This window comes from Pinus tabuliformis, chromosome 6 (assembly GCF_031772625.1).
Source record: "Pinus tabuliformis cultivar Carrire ecotype Pingquan chromosome 6, CPIR1, whole genome shotgun sequence".
In the NCBI taxonomy this organism is placed as follows: Eukaryota; Viridiplantae; Streptophyta; class Pinopsida; order Pinales; family Pinaceae; genus Pinus; species Pinus tabuliformis.
Genome location: NC_142292.1, coordinates 1160131672 through 1160151905, shown reverse-complemented (window position 1 = coordinate 1160151905; position 20234 = coordinate 1160131672). Strand labels below are relative to the sequence as shown.

At 44.5% G+C, this 20234-nt stretch overlaps 1 protein-coding gene across 11 annotated transcripts in view; it reads left to right on the top strand.

Moving 5' to 3' along the window:
• The window catches only part of LOC149262923 (uncharacterized), a 302883-nt gene that overhangs the window by 194720 nt on the left and 87929 nt on the right, over positions 1-20234 (top strand). The window lies entirely within an intron of this gene.

Genomic DNA, 20234 nt, shown 5'->3' with positions numbered 1-20234 from the left:
GAGGGTCATTGTTCGGGTAATCCGTGCATGAGAGAAGCTTATGTAAATTTTCATTCTTTGATTAATAAATTGTCTGTACCCACGTTGGGACAGGCCGTGGACTGTTTCCCTCCTTGCACTCTGAGGGTTTTAACCACGTCAAAAATACTGGTGTATTGATTTGAGATCTGGTTGTGAGCGGTGTCCTTTTGGTATTCTTTCTGAGGAACTTACCCTGTAAATTCCTACATGTAGAGTTGTTCCAGAGGAATTCCACAGGGAGATTCGAGCTACTTTGGAGCAGACTTGGCGTAGAAAGGGACCACACACTCGTGGGGAGAGAACTTCAGGGCAGAGTTGGTTCCGAGAATTTAGGGGCACCTCTCCTTGTTATTTAGTAGCATTTTTGCAGTGGTTTGGTGGGCAGATTGGGTGGCGATTATTCAAGCCAAATTTATTCTTCTCGGGCATGTGCAGGGGTGGCTTGATTGGGTCGGCACAATCACTTGAGGAGTCCATTGGTTGTGGAGGCTTGACTGGGAGTTTGAGGTTGAGTTTTGCTAGGTGACATAAGGAGAATTATTGGAGAGTCTTCTCAGCTATTTTGGAGGGCTTTGCCAGTAGATTCTCAGGTAGTGCGAATTACCCAGCTTGAGGAGGAACTCGCACTAATTGAGGGTAATTTTGGAAGGTTGTAACTAGGCCCAACCTTTTCTAGGTTTTGTGGGTTTCGTGAGGAGAGCCCACGACTAATTTTACAGAATTTTCTGAGCACTCTAGAGGGGTCAAACAACAGCCCCTTTGCAGCGAGTAGCAGCAGATTTCTAGGGCCAACGCAGAACTTGAAGAGGAAGTACTTTCCAACATCTGGGCAACACAGTTTCTCACCAGGGGTTTGTCTAGCTTGCTTTAGCAAGCCCAGATGCACATAATTTCATACATATATTGTACAGTCCTCTTTGATTATAAAATGGCTTAGGTTGACACAATTTTTGGCTAAATTTATGGGTGTCTAATTGCATGTTGAATATTTGTGTTGCATGTGGTGTTTTTGTTTTGATTATCACTGTTAATTCCTAATAGGAATATTATGGTGGTATCATAGCACCGGTCTTGGCTCAGTCATGGGGAAAATCATATATGACCACAGAAGAGAAGCATAACATTACCTACAGGAGGCATAGATACAGGTGTCGGGAGAGGGAATTTGAGATCACCCCTGATACTGAGACCCCAGGACAAGAGGTAGTGGAAGTGGACATGGAGGAACGAACGAGCAAAGAGAGGCAACATTTAATAGCCTCTTGAAGGCTTTGAATGACTTGGCAAAGGGGCAGAAAGAAATGTTGGAGGAGCTTAAGCAGCAGAACCGTGACATGAGTGTACATAGCGATTTTATGTTTGTGGAGACTTTAGGGGCTTCCCACTAGTGCAATCACCATTCCCCTTTGACTCACCCACACGCCTTCAGTGGGCCAACTAGAACCACATTCCCACGTTTTTACCTTTAGGAGCTGGTGAGCAGGCTGGGAAGGATGATGTCAGTTTTTGTATCATTGAAGGTGTTCTAGTCTCAAAACTTTGAGGAGAGGCTAAAACACAGGATTTCTCCATAACCCAGAATCATTTTTGGAAATTCCACCTAGAAGTGTCTCAATTAGATTATTAGCTTTATTTTTAATATTTCCTAAGTCTAAACATAGGAAATCTGGTTAATTAATCAAAATTTATTGAGATAAGGTGTGAATCATCTAGAAACTCACACGGATTGACTAGGAAATAATCTGGGCCATTGATTAAGTTTTATTCTTGGCCATTGGAGGTCCAACAAAAGATTATAAGAAGTAAATGGGTAGATGGAGAACACACTTGTGAGACATACAAAGCTCGATTTCCTTGGAGAGTTCGATTTTCCAGAGGCAGTAGCTAGAAGAGTTTGAGCTTCAGAAGGAAGTCGAGACACAGAGGGGCTACGACAGTGATTTGGAGGAAGTTTTCCAGATCCGAAGAGGTAACAATAAGAGGTCGATCTATTCCTAGTGAGGCAGCGTAGAGGATTGCATAGTCGGTTTCAGAGGGCAATTCGATTTAGCTGTGGGAAAAACGATTCATCTCCCAGAGGCTTGGAAATTCTTCCAGAAGGTCAGAGAATCATTTTCCTCAACAAAGACAGGCATAACGACTTGATCAAAGGTAGTTCTAGGCTAGACGTCCAAGGGTTTGCGCAAGCACTGAGTAGAAGCCAGCGTGACGGGTCCAGGAGGACGTGTTTTTGAAGCGAAGTTGTGTCAGGGTTGCTTGTGGAGGAAAGGAAATTCCCTTAGATAATTTTGGCTAGATTTTTTTGTTTTTTGGATTGCCAGTTGGACATCCATAGATTGTACTCAGAATTTCACTATTGCTTAATAATATAAAATCCTTAGTGGCTGCATCGGTTTTCCCAAGTTGGGTTTTTCCGGGGACATTTGTCCAAAAATAAGTTTGTCAAATTTATGTGTGAAGGTTGCAGTGTGATTTATTCGATATTGTCAGGCCAGGGTAACTCCAGAATGAATGAGCGGAAGAAAAAACTGAGATTGATTTATTCATTAGCTAACTATCAGTTATATACATAATATGACGGATCAGTTCATCTTCTTGATGACTGTCCAGTTCACCCATTCGTTGAGGATTAGGTGTCAACATTCCCCCCCTTAATCTGAAGGGATGTTGGTGAGTCCAAGCATCGTTCTGAATCTTTCAAGCTTTTCTCTTCCAAGCGCTTTGGTGAAGATGTCTGCAATTTGCTCGTTTGTGGAACAATGACGGAGATGGATTGTTTTGGCCTCAACATGATGTCGGATCAGATGATATTTAGTATTGATGTGCTTAGTACGATCATGGAACTTTGGGTTCTTGGCCAACTTTATTGCAGAGGTGTTATCAATCATGAGTGGAGTTGATTGTATTTGTTTTACCTGCAAATCTTCAAGAATTTTCCTGAGCCACACAATTTCTTTCGTTGCTTCAACTGCTGCCACATATTCTGCTTCTGTTGTGGAATCTGCTGGTACTGATTGTTTGCGTGATCTCCAGGAGACAGCTCCTGATCCAAGACTCATAGCATATCCTGAAGTAGATACCCCAGTTTCTTTGTCTCCATCGAAGTCTGAATCAAAGTATCCAATCAAGTTGAAGTCGTCCACCTGTGTATATTTGATTCCAAGGTCTTGAGTTCCCTTCAAGTACCTTAGAACTCTTTTTGTAGCAGACCAATGTCCCTCACAAGGCTTTTGCATAAACCTGGAGAGGATTCCAACAGCAAATGAAATGTCTGGTCTGGTAGTAGTGAGGTAGATGAGACTTCCTACAAGCTGTCTATACTTTGTTGCATCCTCAAATTCCTTTCCTTCAATAGATGTGAGCTTCAAGTTTTGTTCCATTGGAGTAAAAAGAGGATTACACTCTGTCATGCCAAATCTGTTTAACAAATCTCCAATGTATTTCTTTTGAGAAAGAAATATGGACTTTGGATGTTGGGTTACTTCAATGCCAAGATAGTAATGAACATAGCCCAAATCAGTCATTTCAAAAAATTTTCCTAATTCTTTCTTTATGGATGCAATATAGCTTTCATTGTTCCCTGTCATTAAAAGATCATCTACATATGCCACAAGATATACAACTGTTTTGCCAACTTTCTTGACAAATAAAGTTGCATCATCAAGATCAAAATGATTGAAGTTGAGTTTCAGAAGATGCTCAGTTAGTTTTTCATACCAGGCTCGTGGTGCTTGTTTGAGGCCATACAAGGACTTCACAAGTTTGCATACTTTATGTTCATGTCCTTTCACAGGAAATCCTTCAGGCTGGGACATAAAAACATTCTTTTTTAGATCTCCATTCAAGAATGCAGTTTTTACATCCATTTGATGGACTTTCCAACCGTTCTGAGCAGCTAGTGCAAAGAGTGTCCGGATGGTGGCCCATTTTGCTGTGGGGGCAAAAGTTTCCTCATAATCGACCCCTTCCTTTTGTGCAAAATCTTTTGCCACAAGCCTAGCTTTTTGCTTGTCAAGTGAGCCATCAGCTTTGTATTTGTTCTTGTAGACCCACTTGCAACCAATTGGTTTGGTTCCAAATGGAGGATCAACCAGCTTCCAAGTGCCATTCTTTATGAGGGCATCATACTCCTTCTGCATCGCTTCTTTCCATTCATCATGAGAAGCAGCTTCTTTGAAGGAAGTTGGTTCAAAATCTGTAGACAAGTTCAATTCACAATCATAAGTAACATCCATATCAACAGGTGAATTAGAGTTATCTACATCACCTCCATCTTGTCGGTTTGTATTTCTGGTTCCTGTTTTTCCAATTTCATCAGGATGAGCACTTTCAAGTGTCTTTGTCAGCCACTTTGGGGGACCTTTCTGAGATGGTCCAGGCTGCTCTGTTGATTGAGTTGGGTCTGAATCAAGATTGAGTCTCCCAATTCTATCAATTACATCACTTAAAGCATCATCCGTTGTTGGAGTGTCATGCAGGGGAGATTGTTCTTCAGAAGAAGATTCCACATGTTGATCTAGTATAGGAATCCCCCCTTCAAGATGTGGAATCTGATTATCAAACTCTTGAAATGATTTCGGTTTTGTGAATCTATCCAAGCGATCAAGTTGCCGCTCAACAACACTGTCAGATTTGGATGATTCAAGAAAAATGACATCTCTAGATAAAACAAACTTTTTATTTACTTCATCATAGAGGCGGTATGATTTAGATGTGTTTGAATACCCCAGGAAGATACACTTACGACTTCTAGCACCAAGTTTGTTTCTATGTACCTTTGGTATTAAAGCATAACAGGTGGAACCAAAAATCCTGAGATGTTTTACCGAAGGAACATGTCCATACCACAATTCATAAGGAGTCTTGTTTCTTATAGCACTAGATGGACATCTATTCTTTATATATGCAGCACATAGAACAGCATCAGCCCAAAACATTGTCTTTACATTTTTGAAGAAAAGCATGGATCGTACCATATTCAAAATTGTTTTGTTCATTCTTTCAGCTACACCATTCTGTTGAGGATTATAAGGCACAGTTGTTTGATGTTTAATTCCATGTTGGCGAAGATAGTGTTCAAATTCATTTGATGTATATTCTTTTCCATTATCAGTGCGAATAGACCCAATATGAGATTGTGCATCATTTTCAATCCACTTATGAAAATTCTTGAATGTTTGAAAAGCATCAGATTTGTTCTTCAATAAATAAACCCAACACATTCTGGTGTAATCATCAATAAATGTCATGATATATTTATTTCCATTTGCAGAAGAAACAGGCATTGGACCACATAAATTTGAATGAATGAGTTCAAGCTTCCTATGTGCTCTTGAATGTGAATCATGAAAAGGCTGTTTGCTATGCTTTCCTAGAATGCAAGCATCACATTGCTTATGTTTTCTAGGAATTGTAGGCAAACCAGCAACACCATTTTTCTTCAATAAGCGGAGACTATCATAGTTTAAATGTCCAAATCTAGCATGCCATAATAAACTTGATGGAAGTGTACCTTCTTCATGATGAGAAATATATGAGAAATGTTGTGCATAAGCAGAAGTTCCTTGCAGTTTAAGAAGTCTTTCTTCTTCTATACCCCTCATGACAAGTGAGTGGTCAGATGCCTTTCTTACCTCAAGCTTGCCATCAAACATATGAATGGAGTGACCTTGCTGGCGGATGTGGACCAGGGACAACAAGTTTCTTTTGAGCTGTGGGAGATATAGAACATGATCTAGAAGAAAGTCTGGAAGACCAGGCAGTTTAAGCCTGATTGTGCCAAGCCCTGATGGCTTGATTTTTGACTGATCTGCAAAGTATACTGCTCCATCAACATTGTCAGTGAAATCTTCAAAAAAATCTTTCCTATGAGTCATATGACAGGTTGCTCCTGAATCAAGCAACCAGTCATTTTTCGAAGAAGCAAGTGAAGCATTAAACAAATCTTCATTTACTCCAATGTTACATTGTGCCTCAATATAGTGAGCGGATTCAGGTGCTTTACCTTTGTCTGTGTCATCAGTTTTACCTTTCTGCTGATTTCTTCTCTGCTCAATTTTGTCCCATGGTAGCTTGCATGTAGAAGCATCATGTGATCCATTTCGTTTGCAGCGAATGCAATGCAGATCTGCCTTTTCTGCTTGAGAATGTCTGCCCCCCCTGCCTCTGAAGTATCTTCCTCTTCCTCTTCGTCCACCTCTTCCTCTTGTAGAATCTTGAGCAGGATGCTTTTCTTTATGAGCAAGGCAAACAGTCTCTTCAGAAGATTCAGGGACTGTTTTCTTTCCAAAGGCTTTCTCTCTTTCAGCAAACTTTTTCACAAGAGACTCAAAGGTTATGTCTTTAAGATTTCCATTTGCTTGTAAAGACTCAAGATAATTGGAGTAACTCCAGAATGAATGAGCGGAAGAAAAAACTGAGATTAATGAGGAAACTTACGACTGAACAACTCACGAGGCCCGATAGTTTCTCGTCTTCCGTCGAAGGTCAACAGCCTTGTTCACCGAATGGCTCGCAGTCATCTTCAAGATCTCCCATTACTCGCCATGGTTCACCAATGGTGGGTGGTGATTCTATGAGTAAAAATCATGTCGGTGTTGTAACAAAAGATGTAGGTGAAGCTGCTGCTGAAGCAAGCTCTCTGAGACACAAGCGTACCAAGTAACTCTAGATTTCGTGCAGAGAAGAAGGTATCATCGATGATTGAGGTTGTGGGCCTGGACTACATCAACACGGCCATGGAAAGGTTGGAGAAGAACGATGTCCGTTACAGATTTGTGGTGGATGTTGCTGGAAGCAAGCTAGATAACTAGTGGAGCGCTCACAATAATCAAGGATTCGATGATATCACTTGAAACCCAAAGCAAAATGGCAGGAAATACATGAGCGATAATGGAAGATTGTTGATGAGATTTGGAAGAGAGAGACTCGGCGAACGGCCAAAAGACGAGAGTCAATGAACAGATACATTCAGGTATAACCGATACATTCAGGTATTCATGCGCAGAGAGGGGCAGCGCAGAGAGGGGCAGCGTATTCAGGCAAACGTTTATAAAAAACAATGAGCAGTCTCTGGCAGTCAGAGAGCGCAATACCGCCTTGAAAAACGCTTATAGTGCAGTCAGGCCAGGCAGAGGCAGAGCCAGGGAATCAATGTCAGAGTAGCGCTCAGGACTGAGCAGCTCTCAGGACAGCAGGAGTTACAACTATTTCTGGGACCTGTGCTCTGATACCATGTCAGGCCAGGGTAACTCCAGAATGAATGAGCGGAAGAAAAAACTGAGATTGATTTATTCATTAGCTAACTATCAGTTATATACATAAATATGACGGATCAGTTCATCTTCTTGATGACTGTCCAGTTCACCCATCCGTTGAGGATTAGGTGTCAACAGATATTTGCCTTAACAAAGAAATTGTTAATTAGTTAACAATTAGAAGAATTAATTCAAGTTGCTGCAATAGGATACTTGAAATTTTCACATGGTATTAGAGGGTGATTGATCAGACAGGGAAGCTCAAAAGAGAAGGCAAACATTCGTTGTTCAGAGGGAGAAACAAGACGGGTTTTTGGAGGTTGCGCAAAGCCTAAGCCAGGCATATCGAATTGCTTGGGGAAGTTTGATTTTTTTAGTGCAAGTTGGCAGGAAAATTTAGCTTGTCAGTTGAGTGATTCCGTGTTAATTTTAGGTGTGTTCTATGCTTAGAGCAATTTATTTCAATTTTCATAGTTAGCTCAATATCTTTTCCAGATTAGCAATCACATCAGCATTAAAGTAAACTGCAGATAGAACATAAACATAAATCGCAGAAGACAAGCCAAGACAAGAGGACACAAGATGTGGCACTAGCCAGGGACAAACCCCAATGTGGGGAAACCCTTGATCAATTCTTCTTATATGTTCTTCAATAGTTCAGCAGAGAGAGAGATAGTACATTTACAACAGAAGTCAACACTTTGACTTATCTAGATAAGAGCATAAATCATCTCTAAGAAGATGATATATGAGATCAGTTGAAGACATGCTGCTTCAACTGATTCTCCAAGGTGACTCCTTCACCTATCATTGTGCTGCATTTCGTCATCATGCTGCACCTCACCGTGCTGCACCATGCTGCACCCATCATCACTATGCTGTATCTCATCATGCTTCATTAATCATGATTGTACCCATCATTGTACTGCATTATGTGCCATCGCTGTACCATGTTGCCACACTGACCTATGTGCTGGCTGCATCTTGCTTGCTTGTTGTCCTTTGCATGCTTGATGTTGCATGCTAGCTGTAACATTGCATGCTGGGTGTATTTGATGCTAAGTACCATACAACTGTCCCAATGTTAGTTAGTTGTCCCTTGAGTGATGCTCTTCTTCGGAGACAGATGCTCTGGCTATTCCGGCAGTTCTGACAGTTCCGGCTGTTCTCGGCAGTTCTAGCTGTTTTGACAGTTCCCGATAGTTTTGGCAATTCCGGCAATTCCGGCAGTTCCGGCAGTTCCGACAATTCCGGCTGTTCCCAATAGTTTTGACATCTGCCCTCTGCGTCAGCTTTCCCACCTGTTCCGGCAGTTCCGACAGCTTCAACAATTCTGGCTATTCCCAGCAGTTTCGGAAGTTCCGGCTGTTCCCGGCAGTTCCCGGCAGTTCCGGCTTCTGCCCTCTACGTTAGCTTTTTCGGCAGTTCCGGCTTCTGCCCTTTATGTCAGCTTTCCCGGCAGTTCCGACTTCTGCCCTCTGCATCACTTTCCCGGCTGTTCTGGCAGTTTTGGCAATTTCGGCTATTCTCGGTAGTTCCGGAAGTTCCTACAATTCCGGCTATTCCCGGCAGTTCCGGCAGTTCCGACTTTTCTCGACAGTTCTGGCTATTCCCAGTAGTTCTAGCAGTTCCCGGCAGTTCCGGCTTTTCCTGGTAGTTTCGGCTTTTCCCGACAGTTTCGACAGTTTTGGCAGTTTCGACTTTTGCCCTTTGCGTTAGGGCAACGTTATCCCTTAGGATCTATCCTCCTATTAAAATCCAAAAACAAGTAGAGAGGAAGAGATCGCAAATGTGTTGAAAATGACTTGAAGGCCACCTTTATTTATACTAAAACGTTGAGCACAAGTGGGGTTTATTTGGTTGCTGGCTGACCTTGACGAATTGTCCCATAACACAAATAAATTCATATCTCCATGAATACTTATCAAAATCGGATGATCTTTAGATCAATCCTGCACCTCTCGATGAGAGGGATCCAAGAAAAATATCAGCTTCCTTAATAAGATGACCCATATGGAGTTTGGTCCTAGTTGCCAATTTTAACACTCCCTCTTAACTAGGGAGAACTCCATCCGCTGATCCATATGTCTGACTGTACTATCTCTGCCATCAGTTCTCTGCACTGCTTTGCTCTGCTTTGATCTGCTCTGCTCTGCTGAACCATGAAGAAGAAGAATTGATCGAGAATGTCTCATACCATTCTCTACTGACCCGAAGTCAATTTCATCTGAAGAGAGTGTGTCTCATCACTCTTACTGACCCGAAGCCAGTTTTATTGATCCCAGATCAATATCACAAGAGAGTGTCTCAAACCACTCATACTGATCCCAGATCAGTTTCATTGATCCTAGATCAATGGAGGTCATCCTAGCATAGGGAGTACGGTAGATACATCGATGCGTCTATTGATAGTACTACTATGGTCCCTAACCCCATTTCCCTGCTCATTGATCGGATGAGAGGTACTTCCCATGAGTCCCAGATTGCATGGGTAGGATGCCTCGACATGAGAACTAATCATCCTGTCCACAGGAGAACGAATCATCCTGCCCCAAAGTCGCCATGGGAGAACTAATCATCTCGGCCTACAGGAGAACTAATCATCCTGTTTCACAGTTGCCATGGGAGAACTAGTCATCCCGGCCCATAGGAGAACTAATCATCCTGTTCCACACTTGCCACAAGAGAACTAATCATCCCGGCCCACAGGAGAACTAATCATCCTGTTTCACAGTTGCCACAGGAGAACTAATCATCCCGACCCACAGGAGAACTAATCATCCTGTTTCACAGTTGCCACGGGAGAACTAATCATCCCGGCCCACAGGAGAACTAATCATTCCAACCCATAGGAGAACTAATCATCTTGTTCCATAGTCGCCACAGGGTATCAGAGGGGAAGGTTGAACCTATCATCCTGTACATAGCACACCACCAGGGGAGGGTGAGTCGCCCTGTGGTCGTATGTTGCTCCAGTAAGTACCCCAAGCCCCCCAGAGCTCCCAGAGCTCAATGCATGCAAAATGCAGGACCCTTACAAGAAGGTCCCTCATCGACTCCAAGTCGTTCGGAAAAGTCACATATTTGACCTTTCCCCGTGGCTTTGACAAAATGTCTGCAATCTGTACATCAGTTTCAATGCGATGGAGCCTCCTCGCTCATCGACTTACCATATCCCAGATAACGCAGTATCTGATGTCTATCCTCTAGAGCAATCATCGAATCCAGGATTCCTCAATAATCGAATCCCCCCTCTGGTTGTCACAAAGAATCACAGTGGTATTCATCAAGTGTACAAACAACTCACTTAAGAGCTTCTGGAACCATATAGCTTCACACGAGATCATACTCGTAGCTTTGTATTCAGTCTCGATGGTGCTTATAGCAACCAACTTCTGCTTCCTGCTCATCCATGATATCGAAGCAGAATCCAAAGAGAACCAACACTGAGAAGTGCTCTAGTGATCCTCCACACTGCCTGCTAGTTAGCATTCGAATAATCATGCAGTTTCATATTTCCTAGAGTGTATCTCCATCCATGAGAGATTGTGCCCTGAAGATATCTCAGAAGATTCTTAGCACCAATCCAGTGAGGCTCAACCAAATATGTGCTCACCATGCTAACTGCGAAACATATGTCCGAACGGAAGTTCACCAAGAACATCAACGCGAATGAGTTTATGAAACTCAGAGGCATTTCCCAAATCTGGTCTGACATCACTACCATATAACTTCTGAAAGTTAAGATCCTCGAGGTAGTCACGCGCTTGCAGTTTACCATTCCACATTCGGAATCCAACTCCCTCTTACTTTTGCAAGTGAGAGGGTCTGCACCTATTTGAAATAGGTCGTCCTCAGAAGGTGCTAGTATGAGAGGTCTATCATCCACAACCTTCAAACAATGGTTTGGATCGGCTTCACTCCTAGTGAATCTCAGCTTCATCTGACAACTATCAATCCTCTCATACTACACCCGGGGAATTTTGCTTCAAGCCATAGAGGGCTTTCTTCCACCGTCATATGTGAGATTCTTGATCATGAATCTCAAACCCCTGAGGTTGTTCCAAACTTATGGATTTGCTACATGAGGGGAATGGTCCCCTTGTAAGATTTTCCTTCGGTACATCTCAGACATGTACTTTCATGCTCTTTTTGAATTCAGGCATCCCTGTCACCATCTGACTCACAGAGCTCCGGTGCTATGTGTCAATGGACATGGTCCCCAGTGGACTTCCTGCAACTTGATACAACCCTAAACTCAAAAACATCTTTGAAAATTCTATTTTCAAACACGTACCTTTCCATCGATGAGTGCCACCCTATAACCTTTGACTTCCATTGCCGAAATGGACACCAGGTTCTTCTTGCGATCAGGTACATAAAAGAGATTCTGTAAATGAATTGAGTTACCCTCATTCAATTGAGGGGTAACATTCCCTACACCCTTTTCGGGATAGGTGGCATTGGCTCCAAGTATAATCCCACGATTGTTTCCATCTCTACCAAATTAGAGAGTGCACCCTTCTATCCGATGAAGTGCCTTGAAGCACTACAATCAATAAGCCAGATTCCCAAAGAATCTGAAAGAGAGGGCCAATACAAGATAACGCTTATTTATTTGATCAAAATCCACATTTTATTCTTCATACTTGGGGTTCCTTGCTTTTTTTTTTTGAAGAGTCGGCCATTTCCTTGATGACCTGCATTACTTGTCATTCCTTTGATCATTGAAGATGTCCTTGGAATGATTGTTATCTTCATCAAGAGATGTGTCTCTGCCATTCGGACACTCCTTCGCATAATGGCTGAACTTATTGCAACCAAGGCATTTGCCTTTCCTTCCACCCTTAAATCCGGACTTCCCAATGAAGTGATCTTTAGGTAGGCCATCATAAATTTCCGCTGCGCCATTCTGATAATATTCTTTGCTTTGACTTCAACCTCAGTGAATTTGAAGAGGGATGAGGAATCCACTGATCGTTTTGTCCTTTCCCAACTGTCTTCGGTGATTGCTCTTTCACTCTTGCTTGGGCATTGTCTTCACCTCAGCTCTGATACCATGTTAATTTTAGGTATGTTCTATGCTTAGAGCAATTTATTTCAATTTTCACAGTTAGCTCAATATCTTTTCCAGATTAGCAATCACATCAGCATTAAAGTTGTGATATTCCTAATTAGCCATGGCTAATTGGAATATTCGATTTTGCTCAATTTTGCCTTCTATAGTTATTTATAAATAAAAAGGTGAGGAAAAGGGGGACATAACTCACCTTTAGAATAAAGTCACTTCCTAGTAGCACAACGTTGTGACTTAAAGGGGAGCCAAGGGGGCCAAAGGACCACGCAGAGATGGGGCCCACACAGACACTTGGAGGGACTGTGCAGATGGAAAGGAACACGTGGCAAGAAAGGGATTGCGTTGGAGGAGGTGGGCCTTGGGATTGAGAGAGGCCAACACTATAAAGGAGAGGGGAGCCTCCTCATTTTGTCATTCGATTATGTGCATTTGAGCTAGTCACTTCGACTTAGAGCACGCTGGCTGTTTAGCTGGTCTACAGCACTGTTTAGTGCATCGAGTGTCTCCGTTCGGAGATCTCACCCTTAGCCCCGGGGGACTTCGAGTGCCTGCTCGGGCAAGGTAGTTTTCAGTAGTCTTTTGCAGGAGGATTGATCTATGGAGAGAGGAGGAACTGAGCATTTTGGATAACTGTGCAATCTTGAGAGAGGGATGCAGTTCTTTTGGTGGGAGTTCCGGATTGAGGGTTTTGCGGAGGATTTGAGCTGGGACATTGAGCAGGGGAGCAGCCCTTGCATATTGGAGGATTTTGGTAGAGTTTTAGGTGGAGTTTTGGAGGATTCTATTCAGTGGCAGCGCAGAGCCTTGAGGGACAACGTAGATCCCTAAGAGGGTGATTCTCGGGGATCGGCTATTTCAGAAATTCTTTCTGGGTTTTTCTGGGTTTCTTGAGTAGAGTTTGATTCCAGAGTTTCAACATTTTCGGAGGAGGGGAACAATCCCAAATCCTCATTTGATTTCTAGCAGTAGCAACAGCGCGATAGTTCTCCAATAGCTTGGACGCAGTTCAGAGATAGGCCATTCCTTTGCTATTCTGAGTGTATTTCTTCACTTGCTTTGTGCAAGTTGAGGTGCCATCTTTCTGATCACCTCCTGTACTCATTCCATTACTGAGTATAATAAAATGGCTTAGCATTTCTCTCTGCATTTCTTGAGTACCTGCTTATATTTCATGTTCACATTATTATATGTTGTACCACTGTTGTTTTTATCACTTTGAGTTCCCGGTCACTATTTCATTTGGACGCGTTTGGTTGGAGTTTGCTTGGGTTTGAGGGATATCCCGGAAACGGGATATTATAGTGGTATGAGAGCATAGATCTGGTTCAGCCTGTGCAGCTAGAAATCTGACACTGGCGGAAAATCCCTACATCTGTTACAGAGGTAGGAGATACAGAGACACTGGGCGTAGGTTGGAGAACACCTACAGAGAGGGAGACTGTGTTCCAGTGGTGAATGCAGAACAGGAGGAGGCTGTGGTGGATGTAGAACATGAGGAACCGATGGCAGATGATGACGGGAAGAAATTTGCGGACATGCTCCTCAAATCAGTGTAGGATCTGTCGAGGTAGATCGAGGTGATGGGGCAGAGATTCACGGCAGTGGAGGCTAGACAGCGTGAGAGCCCACGAGTTTTCCAGGTTGGAGAGGGATCGGGTGCATCTCACCATTTGCTAGAGCAGGGTGCCACTCAGCGTGATACTACTCAGCAGGTGGCCTCACATGCCCCTATACGCTCTACCATGCCCACTTTCCTAGGAGCAGATACAGGGGCTAGAGCACAGCAGGAGGCAGAGCCCGATCATATGGGTGATTATTTTGCAGAGTACCAGGCCTATGGGCAGGAGTTCAAGGATGCTCTCTCATTCAGAGACTTTTTTCAGCTCCAACGGGATAGTAGACCCCGTGACCATCACAAGGGATACCGGCATTATCATGATGGAGACACCCATCGCGCAGCTAGTAGATTTCACTTGCCTACGTTTGATGGCTCATCAAACAGTTCGACAAAGTCTTGGGTGGAGAAATTGGACATCTATTTCCAGTTTAACCAGATGTCGGAGACAGAGGCCATCAAGGTGGCGACATTACATTTGGATGGTGAAGCCTAGGACTGGTGGTTCCATGGATTGGTTACACTCAGACACTCCACAATGACGACATATGCTGAGTTCACCAGGAGACTGATAGAGAGGTTCGACCGGAGGGATCCGGAACAACATTTTGTTGAGCTGACGAGGCTCAAACAGACCGAAAACCCAGAGACCTACATTGCAGACTTCTTGAGGGTTTCAGTGATGGTGCCAGATCTATCCACAACACGGAGGATCTACATGTATGTTGAGGGGTTAACAGAGCCACTTCGGGGTCTAGTTAGGTCACTAGACCAGCCACTCTCCAGGATGCTATTAGCAGGACCCGAGACTTACGGGATGCCTTACCCAGGACTCGAACACCTTACCCCCAGAGACAGGCTTTCCAGCCTAAGGGGAAGGATGTGAGGATTCCGCCTCCAAAGGGGAATCCAGGACGAGCACAGATTGATGATGATGCCAGGAGGGAGTTGAAGAAGAAGCGGTTGTGCTTTACTTGTCAGGAGTCGTGGGCACTGGGACATAGATGTGCTGCTGGCAAAGCACATTTTATTGAGGTCTTCTCCGAGAGCAGCGGGGAAGAGGATGAGGAGGATGATGTGGAGGCAGGAGGTAGTCATGCCACGCAGGATCGTTTGCCACCTCCACCACCAGCAACAGGTGGTGCAACTTTTGCACTTACCGGAGGGGCCCTTGCAGCATTGCGAGGAGTTCCCAAGTATTTGACGCTACTCGTACGGGGGACAGTGCATGGCCAACGGGTATCAGTCTTGGTTGACAGTGGGCAACCCACAACTTCATCGATGCACAGATGGTTGGGCGGAGAGGTATATAGATAGAGAGCTTCGATGGCTTTTCAATTTTGGTCCCAGGAGATCAGACCATGGTGTGTGCTCGTTATGTTCCAGAGTTATCAGTGACGATGTGCACCTACACACTGACTGACCACTTTTTCGTGGTCAATATTCCAGACACCGACATGATACTAGGTGTTCAGTGGTTTATCACTCTAGGGAAGGTCACGACAGATTGGAAGACCCTAGAGATGGAGTGGGATGATGAGAAGACAGGGAAGCATGAGAAGATACGAGGACAACACACATATCCGCCTCAGACTGTTTCAGCTCATCGGATGGAGGTAGTCTTCCGGAAGGGAGACGTAGAGTGGGCAGTGGAGCTGCGTGCATCAGTGGCAGGGGCTATAGGGCAAACAGTGCACCCAGAGATACAGTGCATCCTTGACCAATATGCCACAGTATTTGGGGAGATTCCGTCAGGACAACCATCGAACTGGGGGTTTGAGCACACCATTGAGCTTGAGCAGGGCATACGGGCAGTGATTACTACCCCCTATAGGCATCCCAAGGCCTATCAGGATGAGATTGAGCGGGCCATCCAGGGGTCGCTGGCTCTTGGGCACATTCGGCCGAGCACGAGTCCTTTTGCTTCTTCCGTGGTGTTGGTGAAGAAGAAGGACGACACATTGAGGATGTGCATTGACTACAGGGACCTGCACAAGAAGACCCTTAAGAACAGGTACCCCATACCCAGGATCGATGAGTTGATGGATGAGTTGAGAGGAGCCTGGTTTTTCTCAAAGATTGATTTGAGATCTGGGTACCATCAGATTCGCGTGAGGGAATAGGACATTCCCAAGACTGCCTTCAGGTGTCACTATGGGCACTTTGAGTTTTTGGTGATGCCCTTCGGGCTAACCAACGCCCCAGCTACATTCTAGTCTTGCATGAATCACATCTTCCGCAGTCACTTGAGGAAGTTTGTGTTGGTATTCTTTGATGATATACTCATTTACAGCAGGACTTGGGAGGAGCATCTCCAGCACATTGAGACAGTGTTGCGCATCTTGGAGGAGCAATAGTTCTATGCCAAGCTCTCCAAGTGTGAGTTTGGATTGACGGAGATGTTGTACTTGGGACACATCATAGGGGTGGACGGAGTGAGAGTCCATGAGGAGAATATTAGGGCCATTAGAGATTGGCCAGAGCCGAGGAACGTGATGGAACTTCGGGGATTCATTGGTATTTGTACTTACTACCGGAAGTTCGTTAAGAGTTTCTCACAGCTTGTTACACTCCTGACAGATTTGACGAGGAAGGGGGCATTCAGTTGGTCGGATACAACGCAGCGAGCCTTTGACAGGCTCAAGGAGGTGATGAGCAGCTGCCCAGTGCTTCTATTGCCAGATTTTTCGTAGCCATTTGTTTTGGAGTGTGATGCGTTGGGAGGGGATCGACGCAGTTTTGATGCAGGGAGGTCACCCTATAGCCTTTGAGAGTCGGAAGCTCCTTTCGCACGAGAGGTTGTATTCTATATACGAAAAGGAGATGCTGGCCATCATGCATGCATTGGCCAAGTTCTGGCAGTGTTTAGTGGATAACAGGTTCAGGGTGAGGACTGATCACAACAGCCTCAGGTTCTTTTTGAGCAGAAGTAGCTACAGGAGAGGCAGCAAAAGTGGATCAGTAAGATCCAAGCATATGACTTTGACATTGAGTATGTCAAGGGTAAGAACAACGTGGTAGCAGATGCCCTTTCACGTACACCAGCCACGTTGTCTCTTATGAGCTTGGACACAGACTGGAGGGCTCGACTCTTAGTAGAGTACTCCAAGGACAAATTTGCATGTGAGGTTCTGGATGGGCAGGTGGCGGATGACAGGTACAGGGTGATCGATGAGATCATTTACTATAGGGACCGGATCTTTTTGACTGAGGGATCTCAGCTAAAGAAGAAGATACTCCAGGCATCACATGATTCACCATTGGCTGGCCATCAGGGGTTTACCAAGACGTACAGGGCCATTAGAGAGAGTTTCTCATGGAAGGGCCTCAAGGAGGACATACTCCAACATATTCGGGAGTGCGAGGTTTTCCAGAGGAACAAGGGGGAGATGAGCCATCCCGCGGGATTATTGCAGCCTCTTCCCATTCCGGAGGGGAAATGGGAGAGTATTTCGATGGACTTCATCACAGGGTTGCCCATGGTGCAGGGCAAAGATTGTATCTCTATTGTTGTTGATCGACTGACAAAGTACGCACATTTTTTATCCGTATCCGCACACTACACAACAGCATAAGTAGTTGAGTTGTTCTTCAGAGAGGTCTTCAGGCTACATGGTCTTCCTAAGACCATCATCAGTGACAGGGACAACCGTTTCATGGGCGGGTTTTGGCAGGAGCTTTTCCGGTTGGTGGGGACGGAGTTGACACAGAGTACCAGTTATCACCCACAGATGGATGGGCAAACAGAGATAGTTAACAAGTGGCTGGAGGGCTACTTGCGTAACTATGTCAGTGGGCAGCAACGAGCATGGCTGAAGTGGCTGCATCTGGGGGAGTACTGCTACAACACTACACACCACATGTCCATTGGTATGTCACCATTCTATGCTTTGTATGGATATCATCCTTTATCTTTTGCTGACATGATGTTTGGTGCTAGCAAGGCTCCAAGAGCCAAGATTTGGATCCAAGAGAGTCAGGATATCCTCTGAGCTCTCAAGCCCCGCTTTTCAGCCCCACTTTTATGGGCCATACAGGGTGATAAGCAAGATTGGACAGGTTGCGTATGAGTTGGAGCTGCCCCAAGGTAGCAGGATTCATAATGTCTTTCATGTATCATGCCTGAAGAAGGCATTGGGATAGCATGTGACAGTGATAGATGAGATACCGCCCATGGATGATGAGGGGCATTTGGTGTTGCAGCCAGAGGCTATTATTGATACCAGGGAGAGGCAGCTATAGAGCAGGACGGTCTGGGAATTCTTGGTGAGGTGGAAGAATTTACCGGATGAGGATGCCACTTGGGAGAGTGAGAAAATTTTGCAGCATCCATCACTTCAGTTGCTTGAGGACAAGCAACATTTTGCTGGGGGAGACTGTGATATTCCTAATTAGCCATGGCTAATTGGAATATTCGATTTTTCTCAATTTTTCCTTCTATAGTTATTTATAAATAAAAAGGTGAGGAAAAGGGGGACATAAATCACCTTTAGAATAAAGTCACTTCTTAGTAGCACAACGTTGTGACTTAAAGGGGAGCCAACGGAGCCAAAGGACCACACAGAGATGGGGCCCACGCAGACACTTGGAGGGACTGCGCAAATGGAAAGGAACACGTGGCAAGAAAGGGACTGCGTTGGAGGAGGTGGGCCTTGGGATTGAGAGAGGCCAATGCCATAAAGGAGAGGGGAGCCTCCTCATTTTGTCATTCGATTATGTGCATTTGAGCTAGTTACTTCGACTTAGAGCACGCTCGCTGTTTAGCTGGTCTGCAGCACTGTTTAGTGCATTGAGTGTCTCCATTCGGAGATCTCACCCTTAGCCCCGGGGGACTTCGAGTGCCTACTTGGGCAAGGTAGTTTTCAACAGTCTTTTGCAGGAGGATTGATCTTTGGAGAGAGGAGGAACTGAGCATTTTGGATAACTGCGCAGTCTTGAGAGAGGGTCGCAGTTCTTTTGGTGGGAGTTCCGGATTGAGGGTTTTGCGGAGGATTTGAGCTGGGAGATTGAGCAGGGGAGCAACCCTTGCATATTGGAGGATTTTGGCAGAGTTTCAGGTGGAGTTTTGGAGGATTCTATTCAGTGGCAGCGTAGAGCCTTGAGGAACAACGTAGATTCCCAAGGGGGTGATTCTCGGGGATTGGCTATTTCAGAAATGCTTTCTGGGTTTTTCTGGGTTTCTTGAGTAGAGTCTGATTCCAGAGTTTCAACATTTTCCGAGGAGGGGAACAATCCCAAATCCTCATTTGATTTCCAGTAGTAGCAACAACACGACAGTTCTCCAGCAGCTTGGACGCAGTTCAGAGAGAGGCCATTCCTTTGCTATTCTGAGTGTATTTCTTCACTTGCCTTGTGCAAGTCGAGGTGCCATCTTTCTGATCACCCCCTGTACTCATTCCATTACTTAGTATAATAAAATGGCTTAGCATTTCTCTCTGCATTTCTTGAGTATCTGCTTATGTTTCATGTTCACATTATTATATGTTGTACCACTGTTGTTTTTATTACTTTGAGTTCTCAGTCACTATTTCATTTGGACGTGTTTGGTTGGAGTTTGCTTGGGTTTGAGGGATATCCTGGAAATGGGATATTACAAAAGTAAACTGCAGATAGAACATAAACATAAATCGCAGAAGACAAGCCAAGACAAGAGGACGCAAGATGTGGTGCTAGCCAGGGACAAACCCCAATGTGGGGAAACCCTTGATCAATTCTTCTTATATGTTCTTCAATAGTTCAGCAGAGAGATAGAGAGAGATAGTATGTTTACAACAGAAGTCAACACTTTGACTTATCTAGATAAGAGCATAGATCATCTCTAAGAAGATGATACATGAGATCAGTTGAAGACATGTTGCTTCAACTGATTCTCCAAGGTGACTCCTTCACCTATCATTGTTCTGCATTTCGTCATCATGCTGCACATCACTGTGCTGCACCATGCTGCACCCATCATCACTATGCTGCATCTCATCATGCTTCATTAATCATGACTGTACCCATCACTGTACTGCATTATGTGCCATTGTTGCACCATGTTGCCACACTGACCTATGCGCTGGTTGCATCTTGCTTGCTTGTTGTCCCTAGTATGCTTGTTGTCCTTTGCATGCTTGATGTTACATGCTAGCTGTAACATTGGATGCTTGGTGTATTTGCCGCTAAGTACCATACAACTGTCCCAATGTTAGTTAGTTGTCCCTTGAATGCTGCTCTCCTTCGGAGACAGATGCTCTGGCAGTTCCGGCAGTTCCAACAGTTCCGG